This window comes from Dioscorea cayenensis, chromosome 19 (assembly GCF_009730915.1).
Source record: "Dioscorea cayenensis subsp. rotundata cultivar TDr96_F1 chromosome 19, TDr96_F1_v2_PseudoChromosome.rev07_lg8_w22 25.fasta, whole genome shotgun sequence".
NCBI lineage: Eukaryota > Viridiplantae > Streptophyta > Magnoliopsida > Dioscoreales > Dioscoreaceae > Dioscorea > Dioscorea cayenensis.
This window is the reverse complement of record NC_052489.1, coordinates 14,869,579-14,890,974: the sequence shown is the minus strand read 5'-3', so window position 1 is coordinate 14,890,974 and position 21,396 is coordinate 14,869,579. Positions and strand designations below refer to the sequence as shown.

Below are 21,396 nucleotides of genomic sequence, written 5' to 3'. Positions count from 1 at the left end.
AATCCATGTTGTGGGTACCTCCGCAAAAGGTCCTTGAAAAGCTCCCATGTCTCAAACAATGATTCCAATTCTATCTGCATGAATGATGATATCTCATTATGAAGCTTGGCGGACTTTCCCAGAGGAAAGTATCTAGTAAGAAAAGCTTTGACCATCTCATTCCAAGTCGTGATGGATGCTTTTGGCAAGGAATGAAGCCACTGCTTGGCTCTTCCCTTGAGAGAAAATGGGAAAGCACTCAATCTAATAGCATGATCCGATACACCGTTAATCTTTAGGATATCACAAACTTCCAAGAAGTTCTCTATATGGTTATTTGGATCACCATTGAACCCCACTGATTGGTGAATAATCTGGATGAATGCTGGTTTCAGCTCAAAGTTTAGAGCACTAATCGGGGGTCGCACAATACTAGATTGTGTCCCCAGTACTGACGTTTTGGCGTAATCAGATAAAGTTCTCTGCTATTCATTCTGCTCAGCCATGTTGTTAGATCCTTTAACTTCCACCTCAGCTAGATTTAATGGTTCTTGCACAAGTTCTTTCCCTTTTCTTCATAGTGTACGTTCGAGTTTGGGATCTCCTTCAAATAATATCGAAGGGTTCCCTCGGGTTATAACCTAGAGCAATGCCAAGAAAAAGAAGATGTGAAATAGAATGAATGAATGAATAGCTAAGAAAACAAAGTGCAAAGTATCTCTAAACGCCTACTCCCCAGCAATGGTGCCAAAAACTTGACAACGCCCCTTCTGTATGTCCTGTAAGTGCATGGGTTTGTCAAGTAATAAAATCCCAGGTGAGTGGGTATCGTATCCACAAGGAGTAGGGAGTAAAAATACTTAAATTGTTTCTCAACCAAGTGAAGATGAATAATGATTATGTTGACAAGATGTAATGTAAACAAGAATAAAAGAAACAAGAGAGAAAAGCACAAGTTAGTGAGAGATAAGGCAATCGATATAAATGGGGTACTCAGATATTGTTTCGCCTAGGACAATCGTTTCAAGTGCAAAACTGACTATTATACCTCCCAACTAATGCATTAATGAGTCATGGAAATCCTTCAATACACGGTCCACAATCTAAGATCAACCGTGACTAACTCTGTACCATGTCCATGAGGAGAAATCGAACAATCTCAACACCTCGTACTCAGATAGAATCGCATGGAGTTCTAGTGATTCCAAGTGATAAACCCTCTTCCTAGAAATAGACTTAACACTTTGGCCTAATCACAATTAAGCCCTAGGTGCTAAAATCACTTCAACGCTTCACTCCGTTGCCTCTGCAACTAAGCCCCAGTGGAAGGTCATCCAACACGTCTGTATATGCGTGTACACCAAAAGTACACGGGTGTCGAAGTAATAATCCCAAACGAGTGGCTATCGTATCTACAGAGAGTAGAGAATAAAGACACTTAAATTGTTTCTTAACTAATGTGGAAGATGAATAGTGATATGTGTGACAAGATTCAATTCTCAAGAGTAAAAATAACAAGAAAGAGAGCACAAATAAAGGAGAAGGTAAGGCAATCGATAAAGATGGGGTACCTGGATATTGTTCCGCCTAGGACAATCATTTCAAGTGCAAGAAACCTCTATTATGCTTCCTAATCATTGCAATAGTGAGTCATGGAAATCCTTAATTACATAGCCCTAAATCTAAGGTCAATAATGCCTAACTCTATACATGTCCTGGAGGAGAAATCGAACAATCTCAATACCTCGCACTCGTATAGAATTGCAATGAGCTCTAGGGATTCTAAATGATAAACCCTATTCCTATGTATAGACATAACCCTTTGGTCCAAGTGAAAGATCCCTAGACACAATTAAGCCCTATATGCTAAAATCTCTTCAACGCTTCAGTCCGTTGCACTCGCAACTAAGCCACAGTGGAAGGTCATCCCTTAGCCCATTCACTCTACTATGGCCGCAAAGAACTCTTGGAACATGGAGATAGGATATATCACACCGGAGAGGAAAGGGGACGCTTCGCTACCTCTCGACTCACCCTCTCAACCCTTTCCAATCTAGCTTTGTCTAACTCTCATGGTGTGTCACTCACTCACAAGAGTTACCAAGAATAACTCTCAACCCTAGTGTCACTCTAGGGGAATATATATACAATCAAGCATACGAGATTGGAACTCATAATAAACATCAATTAATTAAAAGCATAATAAAGAGATTCAATGAAATGAATACATCCTAGGGTTCACAAATACCCAAGTACCCACTAGGGGTTTAGCTCTCCATGGAGCTAAATACAATCAATGAAATCAAATATAAAAAAAAGGTATCCGTAGAAAACCCCCTCATTGGTCGTGGTGATGGTCTTGTGGAGAGTCCTCTACTCGTCGCAAGGGTCCCTCGCCGGACCGGTGCCGATGAAAGCTCTCCCACTAACCTTCTTCCAAACGGCACACGATGTCCGAGCGATAGAACCTCCCAAAGCCCTAGCCAATACCTCTCAAAACCCTAGCTGCAGCCCGCTCTCAAGTTGGGGAAAAGATGGAGAAAAGAATACTAAAATCAGGGCTGGAATCGGGGATCCACACGCTCATGTGAGCGCCCCTGTGGATTTTTCACACAGGCGCGAGGAATTTCCACACGCCCGTGTGGATTCTCTATTTTCCTATTTTCTCGGGCGACTATGAACAGTGATGGTACAGTATTCTTGCTACAGTACCCTACTATAGTACAGGCCCTAAATACTCCTGAATCCATGCTTTCATCGAGGTAACGCAAACGGGCACACATTTACGTCGTGTATCGCTTTACTTCTTTAATAACGAACATGTTGGTGGAGATCTTGTTCTATATGCACAAGTCAGAATGCTTGAATGTGACTGCCCTTGTGCCCCTCCAAATAGTTATACTAACTTGAATACGAGGAGGTTGGCACACATTCCCGCATCTCGAACCCGACCTATGTTTTCGTATTCGAACCTTAGTAAGATTTCCTCCAAATTGGTGCATTTACGACCCACATTGGCTTCTTACTTTCATATTCAGCCTCACAACCCTACCTGCATGAAACTAACATAAATACATGATTGAATCCGCAAGCGCACGGGTCGTCAAGTAATACCCTGTGCGTAACATAGGGGTCGTATTCCCTAGGTCCCAAGATCTGCTATTACTCCCCCCTAGATGACACTTTATAGTTTACCAAATATATTACTAAAACAAGATAAGTAAAATAACAAAGAGAAAACTATAAACACAAGGACTAAGGTTCACCACATAAACATACTAAGGAAGCAAGTAACAATGAAAGTGCGAGGTCCCCGGGCAAGGATCCCCTCGGGACTACTAAAGCTAGATGGATGCTAGAATTACAAAGGCAACGGTGGTTGAACCAAGAGACATCAAAAAAAAAGACCACCCCGATGGTCACGGTGGTAATCCCTAATCCAATAAGAGTATTGGCCCGGAATCTCTTCCGACCAAATCCTCCTATGATCGCATTACAATTAGGGGAATCTCAAATTAGGGCCGAAACCAACCAAAGTGCAACCCTAATAGTTGGAGGGGTATGAAATACTCAATGGTCATGGTGTATTCATACATATATCCCTTCCAAGCTTGGTGAGTCTAACACTAGGGCAATGGTCATGCAACCTAGTATTGTCTAAGTATGGATATACAGAGTTCTCATGCATACCCAAGCATTCAAAAGCACCAAGAAAGGATCACAAACCACACAAATACGATAAATGTAAATCAAAGCATCTATACAAGCAAGTTCATCCCAAGGTTCACCGGATGCCCGGTGACCTTGGGAGTCTTGCTCGTCATCAACAAAGGAGCAAGTGTAGAAGATAAGAGATACAAAGAAAAGCTCATAACAAACTCCCCTAAGATGAAGACTAGAAGGTGGTGATGAGAACTCGTCGAATCCTTGCCGTCGAGCTCCTAGATCGTTTTCCTTGAGTGTAACCTTCTTCTCCCTTCGATTTGCCCCTCAGAGCTGCCTTCTCCCACAGCTTTGAAGCTATAGAAAATGATGGTGGAGAGTGGTGGCCAAAAGTCCCCTAATTGATGCCCTAACAAGTGTTATATATGCCCAGATCCCGATCGGTAAACAGGTCAGTATACCGGCCGTATGCCAACCCCTCGGGAATTTCAGTTTTCTGCTAAGAAGCCCGCAATGAGCTACAGTGTCTGCTACAGTGTCTGCTACAGTAACACCGCTTTGTTGCTGAATTCATCCCCAATCGCATTGCCGAGGCCCCAGGGCTTCTAATGGGCCTGAAATGTAAAAATAACACAATTTAAACCAAAAGGGCATCGATTCAACAAATAAATATAAAGAATAATACAAAACAAATACATGCAAAATATGTACTTTTAGACGTTTATCAATACACACATATTAGCGTTAAAACCTGAGAAAAGTAATGCTCAACACAAGGAAAGAACACTTCGTATTCTTATCGCACAAGCACTAATCAAAGTCCCCCTCACTTAAGCTTTTGCTTGTCCTCAAGCAAAAATTAAAACATTAAAGCACAGACAAAGGAAATATTGGAAGTGATTGGCCTTAGGTTCACCAAAGCATACAAAGAGTGCATTCTATAAGTACGGGAAATTTCAACACTAAATACGAAAAATCAATGCTTTTGCTAAAAACTTGAATCAAAAAGGCGACAAACCCGAAATCGTGTAAGTGTGTGAACTCACTCAAGTTGACCCAAAGTATACTCCTCTAAGTTCTACGTATAAGGGACTTATTTATCTACAAAAAGTAACAAAAATTCAGAAAGGGTAGTAGCTTCACACAGCCTCTAAAGTAGCCCAGTCCAAATTGACCGCTAAGGTGGATTTCACATTTTCGAGGTGGTAGTTCTTTCTGCCGGGGTGGTAACTTACACACATCCCATGAGATAGCTCTTTCTCTCATTAGGGCTAACTAGTATCTTACTTATGAGAGTAGCTTCATACATCATAGGTGGTAGCTCTTTCCACCCAACAAGCACAACTAAACAACAAAACTATTTTGTTCTTTCTTTTCATTTTTTTCATTACATCATTTTTTTAGAATTAACACAAGAAACAACTAAAACTAGTCCGTTATACATCAAACATGAGTTTCCAACAAGGTTCAAAAAGTGAGTAGTGCAACAAGTGTCAATCGGGCAAAAATTCTTTGAAATTCAAGCAAAAACTAGGGCATGAAAATATTCAATGTTAAAGATTTTCCTAAACTCAAGAGTATAATCAATGCAACTAAGGTGAACCGCCATTGGCTATGTGAGCATGTATATCAATCACAACTAGTATAAAAGAGATGTGTGCACTATGAAACTCCCCCCCCTCCCCCCACACTTAAGTTGTGCATTGTCCCCAATGTACACACGCAAGCTCATTCATAATGTAACTCAATTGGATTCAGATGTGGGAGAAGCAATCAAAACAATACTTCCCTGACTCCTAGTGTTGCATTTGATGGAGCTAACTCCTTGGGAGTGTTGTTCCAACAGGTCGTAAAGCTCACACGGCTAAGTGCCGAAACGAAACACCTTGGCTGTGCCCATTACAAAGTCTCAATTCCCATGATGACAAGACCATCTGCATGCATACACAAGGTGGTTCAGTGAAGCTCAATAAAAATAAAAATAACTCGAGTATATAAAAGATAAGACAATGAATACAACTCGAGATACAAAATGAAAATAAACTTAGAAGGAGAGTCCTTTCTGAGTATACAAGCCCAAAATAAAATGCAGAAATAAAAGATGAGGAAAACAAAATCAAGTGTCAATGTCGTGCTCTGGATCCTCTACTATTGCTGGTGCTAGATCAAAGGGTGCTGGTGTATGTGGTGAAGGAGATGCTGGCGGAGCTGGGGGTCTGCCTCTCAATAGCTGTCGTAAGAAGTTGAAACAGGCCATCATATTGACATACTGTGCTGACTGTATTGACCGTATCTCGATGATCTTAGACTGCAATACACTCACAGTGCTCTCGAGCCTCTCAATACAATCATAGGCTCCTGAAAAGGTACTTGGGCCCCTTGAAGTCTTGGTTGTCATCGGTGCGGAACCCTCTTCTCCGCCACCGGCGCTCTCAGTGGTGGTTGTGGCTAAAATGTAAGCTCCAGGCAAATATCTGCGCACCACTCCCATCATCATGAGAGTATCGAGTCCAAGCAGAGAGGGAATAATTGTCTGATCTGTAATCCGAAGAGCATCACCGAGACCCATCCCCATAATAAGTCTAGTAATGTAGGGACCAACAAATAATACTCCTACTCTCCTGTTCTGGTCCTGGTACCGAATGTAATCCGCCACAATATGCCCCAGATGAATAGGCACGAACCTAGCCATGGAATACAGATAAATCAGACTCTGTCGGCTTAGAGTACTAGTGTTATCACCTCGCCCATCCACAAATCTGTTAATGACAGCGAATAAATATCTGTAGCTCAGCCGAAATAAACATATGGCCTTGGATATTCCCGGTTCATGCTGCCCCTACCCGCATAAAACTTGGTAAGCCTGTTGTGGGCTCAAGGTGCCAAAGTAATCTATTGGTAGATGTCCATACTCCTCGGTTTCTATATATGCTTCGTTGTACAATCCCATGCGAACTAAAAACTCAGAAATACTCATAGCAAATTGACGACCGAACACTCTAAAATGTATGTCATCCATAAACTCAAAAGACGCTAGCACCTCCAAAGTCAGTGGCCTAAAAACTGGCTCTCGTATAGAGAATAACCTATGCCAGCCTCCTACGGCCATCAGCACCTCCAACTCCATGAATAACTCGTAACTCATCACCCCACTGGACCCCACTTAGCACACTCAGGTTCATGAACCGGGATTGGCCAAACCTAAGCTCCAATAGCTACTCGAAACGAGCTTGATGTTCAGGATTTAGAAATACAATATGTGCTAGCTCGGGTGAAGGCTCCCTAGGGCACTTGCCTTCTTGCCTCCTCGAGTGTAGTGCAATTCCTGCGATAAATGAGGAAGGAATGATCAAATAATACTCAGACACAGCATACTACAGAATTCCACACGGGCCTGTTGAAATTACCCACGCCCGTGTGGATCTGCGGGGTGTGAAAACCACACGGTTGTTCACCAATTCTCCAAAATGACAACACAAAACTGCACCCAAGGACTTCCCAAACATGCATAACACATTATATCATGAAAATTGGCACAACTCAAGATTCTCAATCTAATAAAAACCAGGATTTGCGAAGAAAAGAATATAAGAAGGGTTACTAATAAAATAGATATATGATAGTATTCCAAAAATCGGCACGAAATGTAAAAAAAATCCTCCAAAACAACGGTAAAGTGCCGAGAACTTGATCAGGAGTGGTTTTAAGGTGATTGGAGATGAAGAAAAGAGAATCCACAAAGATTTTTAAAGAAAAACTCGCGTCTCTTGGAATTTTGTGCATGGACACGGGCATGCGAAAATTACACACGGCCGTGTACCCCCTCAGGAAAGCTTCAGAGGGGCAGGTGCACGCCCCTGTGTGCTCTCGGGAAAACACTCACTGCCTCTGAACGCAAATACACGGCCGTGTGAGAAATCCCACACCTATGCGCCCGAGCCACATGGGCAGCCGCACGCCCCTGTGGCTGCTCTGGACATCTGAGAAAACTCACTAAGTGTTCTGCATGCCCGTGTGGAAATTCCACACGGGCGTGGGTATTCACAAGCCCAACTCACAGGGGCAAGCGCACGCCCCTGTGACTTCTCGGGATAAAGAGAGCTCCTCTGTAGAGATTCGCACGGGCGTACGAAAATTACTCACGCCTGTGCGATCTTCACAAGGTTGCCCACAGGGGCGAGTCCACGCTTCTATGTGCTTTCGGGAAAGTCTGGCAATCTCTGTAGGACTTCACACGCCCGTGTGGAAGTTACCCACGGGCGTGCGAGGATTGCATGGCCATTCACAGGGGCAAGTCCATGCCCCTGTGTCTTCTCTGGATGAGCTCACAATACAAAACCACAGGCGTGTGTTAATTCCACACGCCCGTGTGTTTTCTCTGGATGCCTTAGAAAATTCTGCAGGCTCTACAGAAAATTTTTTGAACATGTTTACAGACTCAGAGCCTGCCCTAATATGCAATTTATACCAGTGAAAACCATGAGAAATAGCTCAAATGACCAAAACATTGCCAAACTCACATAAAAACGCACGATGAACTTGAAAACCCACGACAAAAACACAGCAGAAATATAAAACATCAAGACACCAACTCTCAACAATTTATTCAAGCAACACTAAACTACCAAATTAAGAAAATAGTAATCACTAGAGTTGCCTCCTAAGAAGTGCTTGTTTAACGTCACTTAGCTTGACATACCTTGTCTTACCTCACAGGGGCTCATAGATGAAAGTTTCCCTCTTACCCATGGCTTAGAAACATGATGAGCAAAATCTCTTGAGGGTAGAGGTTGAATTGTTGGGCTTGGGACTGCCTAGCAATGATTTACCCAGTTTGTTCAGCTCACACACATCTCCAACAGCCTTGGAGCGTTTCCAGTGGCGTCTCCTAGCCCTCTTCGATTTTCGGAGCACCTTCTTCAACATCCCCGGGTAGATGGTACTTCTTCCTTTGAACGAAGCATCATGATCTCTTCATTGTCCTCCTCTTGGTCAAACAAGCCTTCGTATGGATCCGGATTGAACATTTCCTGTATGTATTCATCAACAATCTCATCAGTAGAGTCTAGAAAATACAAAGTATCATCAAAATCAAGAGAATGCCGCATGGCTTCAGCAAGGCGGTATGTGAGCTTGTCATCTCCAACTCTCAAAGTTAGCTCTCCGCCATCCATGTCAATCAATGCCTTGGATGTCCGCAAAAACAACCTCCCAAGTATCAAGGGTACATTCGCATCCTCATCTATGTCTAGCACTACGAAGTCAATCGGAAAAATGCACTTGTCCACCTTGACAAGCACGTCCTCGATGATGCCTCTCGGATGTCTCACCGTTCAGTCCGCTAGTTGCAAAGTCATCTGAGTAGGTCTAGGCTCACCCAAGCTTAGCTTTTGAAAGAAGGTGTATGGCATGACGTTAATGCTAGCCCCTGAATCCGCCAATGCCATTTCTTCACCTAGATTGCCAATATTACATAGAATGATGAAGCTTCCCGGGTCTTTCTTCTTGTTCGGCATGTTCTTTTGCAAGACCGCCGAGCAAGACGCATCTAAGATCACTGAAGCACTCTCCTCCAACTTCCTCTTGTTGGTCAACAAGTCCTTCAAGAATTTGCCATACTTAGGCATTTGGGCCAATGCCTTAACAAAAGGAATATTGATGTGGAGTTTCTTGAACAAACTCAAGAACTTCTTGTACTGTTCATCCCCTTGGTCATTCTTCAATCTAAAGGGATAAGGGATCCTTGGCTTGAAAGGTGGAGGTGCCACCTCCTTCTCTTTGTTTGTTCCCTATTCAACCTCTATATCCTCGGGTGTATGTTCATTTGGCTTCTCACTCGGAAGCCTACCGTCGACCTCACGATCACTTCTCAAAGTGATCGCCTTCATATGCTCTCTAGGTTTGGTCTCGGTATTGCTCGGCAAACTTCCATATGGCCATTTCGATAAGGACTTCGCAATCTGCCACACTTGATTTTCAAGATTATGTAAGGAGGCTGTATGGTTGCGAAGTGTAGCCTCAACTGATTCAAACCTTGTATTTGACAATTGCACAAACCTAGTTAAGGCCTTCTCCAAATCGGTCATTCGGATCTTCAAACCTGAAACTCTGTTTTCCACATTTTGTCCTTGTTGTTGGAAACCCGGTGGCCCCATGGCCTTTTGTGGACCTTGGTTTCTCCACGAGAAGTTGGGATGATTCTTCCAACCCGTATTCTAGGTGTTGCTGTATGGGTTTCCTTGAGTCCTCATGCTATTACTTAAAAAATCGACGTTCTCAACCGAAGATGCATCACCAATAGATATCAGGCAATCGGAGGGAGCATGTCCTCCACCACACCTGGTGTAAGTAATCACGGCCGCTACTATGTTTGAAGTTAGAAGATATAACTTACTCAATGATTCCACTTGAACCGCAAACAAAGTCACTGCATCTATCTCATGGAGACTGGCCACCTTTTTCTTCTCCGTGACATTCCATTGGTAGTTGTTTAACCCCATTTCTTCAATTAATTGACGGGCTTCACCGGGGGTCTTGCGACCTAAGGTACCTCCTGCTACCGCATTTAAGAGTTGCCTTGTACTCAGATTCAGACCGTTATAAAAGGTCTAAACAATCATCCACTCTGGGAATCTGTGTTGCGGGCACTTTCCCAGGAGCTCCTTGAACCTTTCCCATGTCTCAAATAGAGACTCCAATTCTAATTGTACAAAGGATGAGATCTCATTCCTAAGCTTTGCAGATTTCTCTGGAGGGAAATAACGGCTAAGAAAAGATTCTACCATCTACTCCCATGTGGTAACTGATGCTCTAGGCAATGAGTGTAGCCACTGCTTCGCTCTCCCTTTCAAGGAAAATGGGAAGGCCCTCAACTTGATGGCATCATCCGTTACCCAATTTATCTTCAGTATATCACACACCTCGAGAAAATTCTCTATATTACTGTTTGGATCCTCTTCGGCCAAACCATTGAACCGCAACATATGGATGAATGTCGGCTTCAGCTCGAAGTTATGAGCTGTAATCAAGGGATGTACAATGTTTGATTATGTCCCCAATACTGAAGGTCTGGCATAATCGGATAATGTCAGCTACTGCTCATTCTGTTCTGCCATGTTTTCAGATTCTTCTACTTCCAAATCAGCTAGATTAGAGTATTCTTGCATAGGTTCTTTCTCTTTTCTTCTAAGTGTATGATAGAGCACGAGATCTCCTTCAATCAGTATGGAGGGGTTCCCTTGGGTCATAACCTTGAGCTACACCAAAAGAAAGGAAACAAAATCAGAATGATGATAGAATAAGAAAATATGAAATAGAATGAATAAATGAATAGCTAAGAAAAACAAAGTGCAAAGTATCTCTAAACGCCTCCTCCCCGGCAATAGCGCCAAAAACTTGACATGTTCGAATATGTGTGTACATCGCAAGTGCATGGGTGTCGAAGTAATAATCCCAGATGAGTGGGTATCGTATCCACAGAAAGTAGGGAATAAAGACACTTAAATTTTTTCTTAACTAATGTGGAAGATGAATAGTGATATGTGTGACAAGATTCAATTCTCAAGAGTAAAAATAACAAGAAAGAGAGCACAAGTAAAAGAGAAGGTAAGGCAATCGATAAAGATGGGGTACCTGGATATTGTTCCGCCTAGGACTATCGTTTCAAGAGCAAGAAACCTCTATTATGCTTCCTAATTAATGCAATAGTGAGTCATGGAAATCCTTAATTGCATAGCCCCATATCTAAGGTCAACCATGCCTAACTCTATACATGTCCCTGAGGAGAAATCGAACAATCTCAACACATCGCACTCGTATAGAATTGCAATGAGCTCTAGCGATTCTAAATGATAAACCCTTTTCCTATGTATAGACCTAACCCTTTGGTCCAGGTGAAAGATCCCTAGCCACAATTAAGCCCTAGATGCTAAAATCACTTCAACGCAACACTCCATTGCACTCGCAACTAAGCCCCAGCGGAAGGTCATCCCTTAGCCCATTCACTCTACTATGGCCGCAAAGAACTCTTGGAACGTGGAGGTAGGATAGATCACAACGGAGAGGAAAGGGTACGCTCCGCTACCATTCGACTCACCCTCTCAACCCTCTCTAATCTACCTTTGTCTAACTCTCATGGTGTGTCACTCACTCACAAGAGTTACAAAGAAGAACTCTCAACCCTAGTGTCACTCTAGGGGAATATTCATAGAATCAAGCATAAGAGATTGGAACTCACAATAAACATCAATTAATTGAAAGCATAATAAAGAGATTCAATGAAATGAATACATCCTAGGGTTCAGAAATACCCAAGTACCCACTAGGGATTTAGCTCTCCATGGAGCTAAATACAATCAATGAAATCAAATGTAAAAACAAAGCATCCATAGAAATCCCTCTCGTTAGTCGTGGTGATGGTCTTGTGGAGAGTCCTCTACTCATCGCAAGGGTACCTTTGTCTGGCCTAAAATACACCTCATCGGATCGGTGCCGATGAAAGCTCTCCCACTAACCTTCTTCCAAACGGCGCGCGATGTCGGAGCTGTAGAACCTCTCCAAAGACGTAGCCAATACCTCTTAAAACCCTAGCCACAGCCCTCTTTCAAGTTGGGGAAAAGATGGAGAAAAGAATACTGAAATCGGGGCTGAAATCAGCTTTTAAAGGGGCTAGAATCCGGGATCCACACACCGTGTGAGCGCCCCTGTGGATTTTTCACACGGGCGTGTGGAATTTTGACACGCCTGTGTGGATTCTCTATTTTCCTATTTTCTCAGCTAGCTGTGAACAGTGCTGGTATAGTATTCTTGCTACAGTTTTTGCTACCATACCCTATGATAAGTGCTTGAGTAGACATATTTTTATATATGTTTTACATGCATTGAGCATCATTTTTACTATGGTTTATGTCTCATATTGTGTATTTGGTGTTCTTTTATGCATATAGGTTGTGAATGCCTTGAAGAGTAAAAAGGAAGCAAAGATAGGCTATAAAGACACAATGTTGGGAGTTCTTGTTCAATTCAAGGACCAAGACACGAGAGCAGTTCATAAACGTGGAGATGTGTGCCAACTTCCAAGAAGATTCAAGTCAATTCACTATTTGGAAGGGCACAAAGGCAGCCACATCTTCATATTCTTTCTCTTTCTGAAGATTGCAAGACCTCTCAAAGATACGTCGATGAAGAAAAGTTTTATAGCCTACCACATGGACGTGTGCCCGGACATGTGGCCTCAAGAGAAGAGTGTTTGGACCGCGTTTCGTGAAAAGTACTGTAGAAATCTTCATCGTAGCGGTTTCACCTGCAGCAAAAGTTACTCGTTCATACGGCCGCTGGAAATTCCGTGCGCCCGCGTGGAAAGTCTTGCAGCCCACGCGGCGCTGCGGAAAAATCCACACCGGGCGCGTGAGGGCACGTGATGACGTGATCTAAGGCCCTATAAATAGCCGCTTTTGCCCTATTCTTTCTCATCTTTTGTGCGGCTCTTGAGGGGTGAGACGGCTAGGGGTTTGGAGAGGAGGTCTTTGCGGCTTTGGAGGCGCTTCGTCACCAACTTTGATCGATTCCTCCTCCGTCATAGCATCAAGGAAGCCACCGGTGAACCTAGCTTCGCAGTGGGTCCTTCAAGACGTCGAAGCTCTCCATCAAGGCCATCAGTTCATATATAAGGGGATTTATTTTTATGGTTTTAATGTACTTTCATTCATTGATGGTGTGTTTTGTATGTTGCTCCATGGAGAGCTAAAACCCTAGAGGGTATTTGGGCTTGTGAACCCTAGGATTCTCATCTTTTGTGGATTTGCTTTGTGTTTCTATTTAATCCGAGTTTGATTAAGTTTCATTCTTGATTGTTTAATGCTTGCTTGCCTTATTGATCTTATGGTTATTCGGTTTGCATGATTTGTTGCCTTGGTGGGAGAGAGATCTCCGTTATGGTTAGAACCTCAAGATTGAAGAGGGTTAAGAGGGTGAGTCATGAGATAGTGAAGTGTCCCCTTTCCCCTCCGATTGGTGTATTCTATCTCCATTCCCTAAGCTCTATGCAACCATATTTGGTGGGAGGCATGAGATTGCTCGATTTCTCCGTCGGGACCTTGTAGGGGGTTAGGATCCTTCGCCGGGAATTAGGGTTGGATCAATCTTTAGGAATTGGATACACAGTTTGGAATCCGTAGAGTGCTTTGCGGTCATATGTGGTGTGAGGTGTTGAGATTGAGCGATTTCTCCACCGGGACCTCGTAGGGGACTAGTATCGGTGATCTAGAGATAGACCCGATTATGTTTGGATTTCCACGACTTAACTTACTCATCATAGAAACACTTTGCTTATCCGGTACCTAATACCTGAATCCTAGGGGGAGCATTGCCCGAATACCCCACTTTTACTGATTGAGATTCTCCTTCTATTTTACCCTTGCATATTCGTCTCTGGTGTTCATCTCTTCGCACATTAGATCACCACACCATTTCATTTATCATTAGGTTAGAAAGCAGAGAAGAAGTTAGTACTAGTAGCCCTGTTCCCTGTGGATTCGACTACCCACTCACCGGGGTAATTATTACTTCAACACCCGTGCACTTGCGGTTTACACACGCATATACGGACGTGTCACCCTACTACAGTACCGGCCCAAAATACTCCCGAATCCATTCTTTCAACGAAGTAAAGCAAACGGGCACACGTTTACGTCGTGGATTACTTTGCTTCTTCAATAACGGACATGTTGGCAGAGATCTTGTTCTCTATGCACAAGTCGAAATGCTTGAATGTGACTGCCCTTGTGCCCCTCTAAATAGTTAATCTAACTTGAATACGAGGAGGTTGGCACACATTCCTGCATCTCGAACCCGACCTATGTTTTCGCGTTTGAACCTTAGCAAGATTTCCTCCAAATTGGTGCATTTACGACCCACATTGGCTTCTTACTTTCATATTCGGCCTCACAACCCTACCTGTATGAAAGTAACATAAATACACACATATTAGCGTTAAAACCCGAGAAAAGTAATGCTCAACACAAGGAAAGATCATTTCGTATTCTTATCGCACATGCACTTATTATCATCCCTTAGCCCATTCAATCTACTATGACCGCAAAGAGATCAAGAAAATAGAGGTAGGATAAATCACATCAGAGGGGAAAGGGGACGATCTGCTACCTCTCGACTCACCCTCTCAACCCTATTCAAAATAGCTTTGTCTAACCCTCGTGGGGTGTCACTCACTCACAACAGTTACCAATATGAACTCTCAACCCTAGTGTCACTCTAAAGGAGGATTCAATCAATCAAGCATTCAAGATTGAAACTCAAATAAAACATCAATTAATGAAAGCATAATAGAAGGTTTATTGAAACAAATGCATCCCAGTGTTCACAAATCCAAGTACCCACTAGGGTGTTTAGCTCTCAATGGAGCTAGTTACAATCAACAATGAAATCGAATGTAAAAACAAGTAATCCATAGAAAACCCCCTCGATAGTCATGACGATGGTCTTGTGGAGAAGCCTCGTCTCCTCCAAAGGTCCCCTTCTCTGGCCTAGGACACACCTCTCTCCCAATAATCTTCTTTCAAGTGGGGCATGATATCGAAGCCAAAAAACCTCTCCAAAAACCCTGCCAATACCTCTTACAACCCTAGTCGCAGCCCCATCTCAAGTTTGGGAAAGAATGGAGAAAAGAATGCTGAAATCTGGGCTGAATCGCGGCTTAAATAAGGTTGGAATTGGTCATCCACACGCCCTTATGGATTTGCCATAGGGGCATGTGGAATTTCCGCACGGGTGTGGATAATTTCCACACTCCCATGTGGATTCTCTGGAATTCTCTTTTTTAGCAGGCTGTGAACAGTACCTATTACAATAAATTGCTACTGTATTTGCTACAGTACCTGTAGCAGTATCGGCCCGAAATACTGCCGAATTCATGTTTTCATCGAGGTAACTTCAATGACACACGTTAATGTCGTAGATCGCTTTGCTTTTTTCAATAACTAGCCTCATTGGTGAAGATCTTCCTATCAATGCACAAACCGGGATACTTGAATGTGACTGCCTTTGTGCCCCTCCAAACCATTGTGCTAGCTTGAATACACGGAGTTTGGCACACATTCTCGCATCTTGAACCCGACTTATGTCTTCGCGTTTGACCCTTCTCAAGATTTCCTCCAAATAGTGCGTTCACGATCTACATTGGCTTCTTTCTTTAACATTCAGCAGCTTCACAAGCCTATATGCATGAAAGTAACACAAATGCACAAGTATTAGCTTTAAAACCTAATAAAAGTAATGCTCATCATAAGGAAAGAGCACTTCGCATTCTTATCACACAAGCAGTTATCAGGTGTCGAGACTAAGAGATTTCTCCACCGGGGCATAGTGTACGGTTAGTCACGGTTGACCTTATGTTTTGGGACCATGTGTTTAAGGATCTCCACGACTGGTTAGATATCAGTTAGGAAGTATAATGATTGGTTTTGCACTTGAAGCAATAGTCCTGGTGTGAGTAATGTTCGGGTGCCCCATTTATCGTCGATTGCCTCTCCTATATTTTATTTGTGCCTCTTTCTTCTTTTCTTATCTTTACTTGCATTGATTTGTGTTCACATCACCATCGACTCATTTTCATTCTAGTTAAATAGCAATCTTTGTGTTTCTAAGCACTATTCCCTGAGGATTCGACTATCCTCTCACCGGAGTATTATCACTTCGACAAACACATGCACTTGTGGTTAATACGCAAAACGGTCGTGTCAAATATCGTAAAATACCTATCATTATCAACAATGACATTAACCCTAGCTTAATAGTTTGTTTTGGTAGATGGCCTAGGTTTGAAACAATCTTTTGCAGTAAATGTTCTTTTGGCACCTCATACACGTGCAAGTTTGCAATATTTTAATTTTCTGTCATCTCCTGATTTTGTTGTTCTTTTTGTAATACCAAACCCTTCTTGTTGTGTATACTTTACCAATTCAAAGCCTCCATGCAAAGAGAATATCACACACTCACACACTCTGCAAAGAACACAAATGAAAATGTTTTTTTATTTTTGTTGAAGAAAAAAAACACAGGCTGAAGTAATTTCATTTCAATCACTGAAAAAGCTTACATACCATTAAAAGAAGCAAAACAGATAAGAACAAAAACTCCAAAGTTCAGAGCAACATACACATTGCTTTATCAGAGAAAATAAAGCATGCTTATCTTCTACACTCATAACTACTTTGACTGACCTGAAATTCAAACATATTGAAACGTAAATTCAAACAAAACTAACAAGGCATTGACAGTTAATTCCATCTTCAGCTTCTCTTCAATTCAAACTTGAGTTATTAGCTTCTCAAGCTTTCAAACTCCTCCTTGGACTAAAGTTGTCCATTCCAAGCCTTATTCTAAGTTTCTCAAATCTTAATTTACTCAAAGGCTTATCGTATATATTAGCTAATTGCTCTTCAGAATAGCTGAACAACACTTTCATTTCATTGTTCTCTTCATAGTAATTAATAGCATGGTATTTAACTTTGATGTGCTTGGTCTTGTTATGAAAAATTGGATTCTTTGCTATCAAAATAGCTTGACAATTATCACGTAGGATAAGATTAGCTTTAGATATATTAAAGCTAAGATTAGCCATCAGTTTCTTAGCCAAACAGCCTATTTTACTGCTTCAGATACCACAATATACTCAGCTTCAGCCATTGATTGAGCTACTGGACCTTGCCTTTTTTGAGTTCCAAGTGATCACTCTAGCTCAAATAGCAAAGCAATTTCTAGAAATACTCTTCATTTCTTCATCATTTCCAGCCCAATCACTGTTTGAAAAGCCAATGAGATTTACTAAATTTGTTCTACAATAGTATATGGCATAATCAACTGTCCCTTTAATGTATCGAAGGACTATTTTTGCTTCTTGAAAATGCCTTTCTGTTGGATTTTGCAAGAATCAAGACAAGTAATTCACAGAGAACATAATATTAGGTCTTATGTTGCAGAGGTACAATAGACTCCCGATCAAGCTCCTATACATTCTCCCATTACTTGAGCTGTACCATCCTTCTTGAAGAGTTTTTCTCCAACTGAAAATGGTGTACTGACTGGCTTGCTATTCCTCATATAGAATTTGGATAAGAGTTCTTCTGCATACTTCTTTTGATGTAAAAATATTCCAGTCTCCATTTGCTTCACCTCCATTCCCAAGAAGAATGACATCCTCCCAAGATCACTCATCTCAAAAGTTGTTTTCATGCTCTCTTTAAACTCTTCAACCTCTGATTCTTTGCTTCCTGTTAATTGACAATGCCCTTTTGCGTGTGTACCATAAGTGCACGGGTTGTCGAAGTAATAAAAGTACCCTGGTGAGTGGGTAGTCATATCCATAGGGAATAGTGATTAGAAACACAAGATTTGCTATTTAACTATGGTGAATATGAATCAATAGTGTTGCGACTAATATCAATATGAGAAAGAAAAGAAATAAAGGAAGCAAGAAAGTGAGACGCAATAAAATAAGAGGGGAGGCAATCAATAGAAGATGGGTCACCCAGACGTTGCTCACCCTAGGACTATTGCTTCAAATTCAAGACCAAGCATCATGTCTCCCAACTGATGTCCAATGAGTGGTGGAAATCCTTAAACACAAGGTCCCAAACCTAAGGTCAACCATGACTAACCCTACACTATACCCTGGTGGAGAAATCTCTCAGTGTGAACACCTCACACTATGCAAGGTTGCTTAAAGCTCTAGGGACTCCAAGTGATAAACCCTATTCCCTAATCTAAATTTAACCCTTTGGTAAGGGCAAAATACCCCTAGTCACAATTAAGCACTAGCACTAAAGATTACTTCAATGCTTCACTCTATTGCTTGCACAACTAAGCCCCAGCGGAGTTCCTCTCGTAGCACTTCACTCTATTATGACCGTAAAGAAGTCCTGGAACACGGAGGTAATATAAATAACACCGAAAGGGAAAAGAGACATTTCGCTACCTCTCGACTCACCCTCTCAACCCTCTCCAACCTAGCTTTGTCTAATCCTTATGGTGTGTCACTCATCCACAAGGATTACCAAGATGGATTCTTGATAAGTGCTTGTGTATTAGTAATGCGATGAATTCTTTTCTTATGATGAGCATTACTTTTCTCAGATTTTATCGCTAATACATGTGTATTATGTGTTCTTTTGTGCATGTAGGGATGTGGAGATAAGTATGGAAGAAAGAAGCCAAAGTAGATTGTGTTTGCACTTTGTTGATGAAATCTTGGAGTGAACAAACGTCAAGACATGATGAGTGTCCCGCAAGTGCACAGGGTCGTCATGTAATACCTCTCGTGCGAGCACAAGAGGGTCGTATTCCCTGGGCCCAAGGAGCTACCCTTACTTCCTTTTCACTCGTTGTCTAACCTACAAATCACTTGATGCTTAAGGCTACTAATAAAAATAAAACTAAGCGAGTAATTGTGAAAGACCGATTAAGAAAGTGGAAATCAATAAGTGAGGGAGGTCACAGATGTGGATCGCCCCGGGGTTACTAAGGATTAGAAGAATGCTAGAAGTGCTAAGCACGTGGTGGTTCAGGCCAAGAGAGATCCAAAGATAGATCATCCCGATGGTCACGGTAATGATCCCTAATCCCATACAAGTATTGGTACAGAATCTCTTCCGTCCAAATCCTTCTATGATTGCAATTCACACAGGGAAATCTCTAATTAGGGCCAAAACTTAACCTAGGTCCAGCCCTCATGGTTGGAGGGGTATGAGACACCCGATGGTCACGGCGTGCTCATACATACATCCCCATTAAGCGTGGTGTGTCTAGTACGAGGACGATGGTCGCGCACCGAACACAACCTAGAAGTTGAAATACAGAGTTCTCATGCAAGATCAACACATAAAAGTGCACCAAGCTTAAACCATGAACAAACCACATGCATTAAGCGGATCAAAGCATTCAACAACACAAGTTCACACCAAGGTTCATCGACATCCGGTGACCTTGGGGGTTTAGCCGTCCATATAAGAAACTACACAAGATAGGCTCATGAAAACAACTAACAAATGCATATAAAAAACTCCCTCAAATAATGAGAACAATAGGAGGAAGAGGAAGGCCGTAGATGTCTTCCACGAAAGCCGCAATAGGGGTGGCTTCCCACGTCGTCTCCAAGCTTCTCAAAGGTGGAATCGATGAAGATCTTGCCCCATGATGCTTCTCCCCTCAATTTTCCCTCTCTAGATCGTCGGTTGTGGCCTCAATTAGCTCCGGTAAAGTTGCCCCCGCCGAGAGCCTCCAATATTGGAAAGAGATCTGATGGAGAAAAAAGAAGATCCCCAAAATAAGCCTTAGCTTTACATAAAAATCATCTGCCCCGAGCCACGCGGCCTGCGCTCGGGCCGCGTCGCTCCCGTGGGGCTCACTGTCTTTCCGCTCGCAAAAACCCGGGTTGGTGCTACAGTGCTAAGCTACAGTGTCATCTACAGTATTTCCCTACAGTGAATTGTTTGCAGTAACTGCCACCAAATTCTCCAACGGTGCGCGGGTGCGCATTGCTCGCGAGGTTCATAGCCTAATCCAAGTAGGGCCCCGGTTCCTTGCTACATAACCGCAACAGTGTTTTTATTTCGAGAACATGATTTTTGGTGCTGATTTCACCACAATTGCGTTCTCGAGCACAATTTAGCTTCTTTGAGGCCTGCAACAAGAAAATTACCAATCTAAGCGAAAAACGAGCACTGATTAATCTAAAATAGCATGCAAGCATATACAAAACCAACATATAAATACATACATTTAGGCTCTTATCAAACATCCCCACACCTGCGTTTTTGCTTGCCCTCATGCAAATAAAACATGAATAACATGAGGATAGCGATAAGAGACTAAATGTATGACCTCAAGCTCAAGAGTAGAGGACTCAACTAGCACAAATGAAATGAGATCAAGATAATGAGCTGCAAATGATCAACACATCCCAGATAGTTCTATTCCAACTAAATGCTCCCGTGTGAGTGCGTGCATACTTCATCCCTTGCTTTTCTTGATCACTCCACATGTCATGGCTACAGGTGTTAGAGTTGCTAAAAACACCCTCAATGATCAGCCAAGAGTCTTTCGGTCCTCAGTAGAAACTTTAGGTTCTAAGAGAATGCATGAGAGGGTTCAGGAGATCAATCCCGTTTTTTTTTTTTTTGGAGTCCGCCTAACGTAGACTTGCACAAAATCTTTCCGATGGATGCACATGCTCGATTAGGGCACAAGAGCCACCCAACTTACTCGATTACAAGCTGCATAGACGCATTCATGCTACACGAGCAGAGGAATACTGACATAGACTTTTTTTTTATTTACAAATGCATACAAGTCTTAGTTTATGTCTCCTAACCTTCTTCATGAAAAACTGCACTTATGACTAAAAGAAAAAAAACATGAGTGCCAAGAGCTCTTAGTTGATCATTGAATGTAGAGTTTAACAACCTAACATCTTAAGTCATGGCAATGGGTTAGTCGGAATGAACAAGGTAGAAGCGTGTACTAGACAATTTTACCAAAAGCAATAAAGTAGGAATAGAACTTCATTTCACAAATCATAACAAAAATAGCAACTCATATCTATCCTTCTTTCAGCTAGGAAGTCCTTAACATTAGATCAAAGCTATCATTGGTTGCCACGCATGCAAAGGTATAAAATACCCCATCCCCACACCTAGAGTCGTACATTGCCCTTAATGTACATTAATTAGCAGTACATGGTGC

General features: G+C 42.2%; 2 non-coding genes across 2 annotated transcripts; both read left to right on the top strand.

Annotated features, from left to right (window-relative positions):
- On the top strand, positions 1–107 carry LOC120250936. Its single transcript, XR_005533265.1, has one exon. It is a non-coding gene; the product is annotated as a small nucleolar RNA R71 (small nucleolar RNA).
- A 10,165-nt stretch (positions 108–10,272) lies between these two features.
- LOC120251012 lies at positions 10,273–10,379 on the top strand. Its single transcript, XR_005533337.1, has one exon. It is a non-coding gene; the product is annotated as a small nucleolar RNA R71 (small nucleolar RNA).
- The last annotated feature ends 11,017 nt before the right edge of the window (positions 10,380–21,396 follow it).